Source organism: Otolemur garnettii, unplaced genomic scaffold (assembly GCF_000181295.1).
Source record: "Otolemur garnettii isolate 467f Iridium unplaced genomic scaffold, OtoGar3 scaffold00011, whole genome shotgun sequence".
Classification (NCBI taxonomy): domain Eukaryota; kingdom Metazoa; phylum Chordata; class Mammalia; order Primates; family Galagidae; genus Otolemur; species Otolemur garnettii.
The window spans coordinates 35,567,413-35,568,660 of NW_003852406.1; the positions used below are offsets into that span (position 1 = coordinate 35,567,413).

At 44.1% G+C, this 1,248-nt stretch overlaps 1 protein-coding gene across 4 annotated transcripts in view; it reads left to right on the forward strand.

Annotated features, from left to right (window-relative positions):
* Positions 1-1,248, forward strand: part of AP3B2 (adaptor related protein complex 3 beta 2 subunit) — a 46,291-nt gene that overhangs the window by 13,661 nt on the left and 31,382 nt on the right. The gene's annotated exons all lie outside the window — the stretch shown is intronic.

The following is a 1,248-nucleotide window of genomic DNA, read 5'->3' on the forward strand; positions in this document are numbered from 1 at the left end:
CCTTAGGTATACATGGCTGGCGCCTTAGCCGGTTGAGCTATAGGCGCCGAGCCGACAGTGGAGAATCTTTACAATGGAGAGCTCCTCAGCCCTCACCCGTTTGTGTACAAGTATGAACTGTATGGAATCAGCCTTTAGAGGACCAGCCAAATCCCCTCTCTTTTCACCTTTCCTTTTATCTTGCAGACCTGTAGTTGCATTCACGTGTGGTAGGTGCATGCTTTTCTGGTAGTCTGCGGTACCTTCAGGGTAAAGGGAGCCATATGAACACTGTTCCGTTTACTTTCCATACAGATTTTCCAGCTCTGATTACAACCATTAACTCTTCTATTCCTTCCATGCTTTTAGTTCAAATTGCTGTGAGAGGGATTCTAACAGGTTTCCAGCTTATCTTTTCATATCCAGCAATTCCACAGGTTGTAGGGCAGACTGAGAAGTGACTTCACCCATTCAGGGCTCACCCCTTGCTCTTTCTGCTATGGCCAGCAGGAGAGGTTGACAGAGCCTGCTTCTTTGGGGTGAGGTAGAGAGCACGATCCCTTGTACGATGTAGTTCATTCATTTAGCATATACCATACCTTGTGCCAGGCCCCTTTTATAATTCACAACCATGGGATCCATCTTACATAGGCAAGTAATCTTTTTGTTTGAATCAGGGTTAAATCATTTCATAAAAACTATTCTAGAATTGCTACATAGATTTTACATTTACCTGTAGTTTCTACAATCTGTTCCTAACCTTTTAGAAACCAGCACTCATTTAGTCTAAATCAATGCAGTAATTTCTCTAGAAGAGTGGTCAGAAAAAATTCTTTAAAGTACCAAATAGTTTTTTAGACCAAATAGACCAAACAGTCTCAATTAAGCAACTACTCAGTTTTGCCTTTATGGTGCAAAAGTAGCTGTGAACAAAGCAGGCATGGCTGTGTTTTTTTTTTTTTTTTTTGAGACAGAGCCTCAAGCTGTTGCCCTAAGTAGAGTGCTGTAGCATCACAGCTGACAGCAACCTCCAACTCCTGGGCTCAAGCCATTCTCCTGCCTCCGCCTCCCAAGTAGCTGGGACTACAGGCGCCCGCCACAATGCCCAGCTATTTTTTGGTTGTAGCCATCATTGTTGTTTGGTGGGCCCAGGCTGGATTCGAACTCGCCACCCCAGGTGTATGTGGCTGGCACCTTAGTCACTTGAGCCACAGGCGCCAAGCCAAAGATTTCATTATTTAAGCTCTCTGAAGAATCTTTATGAATTCT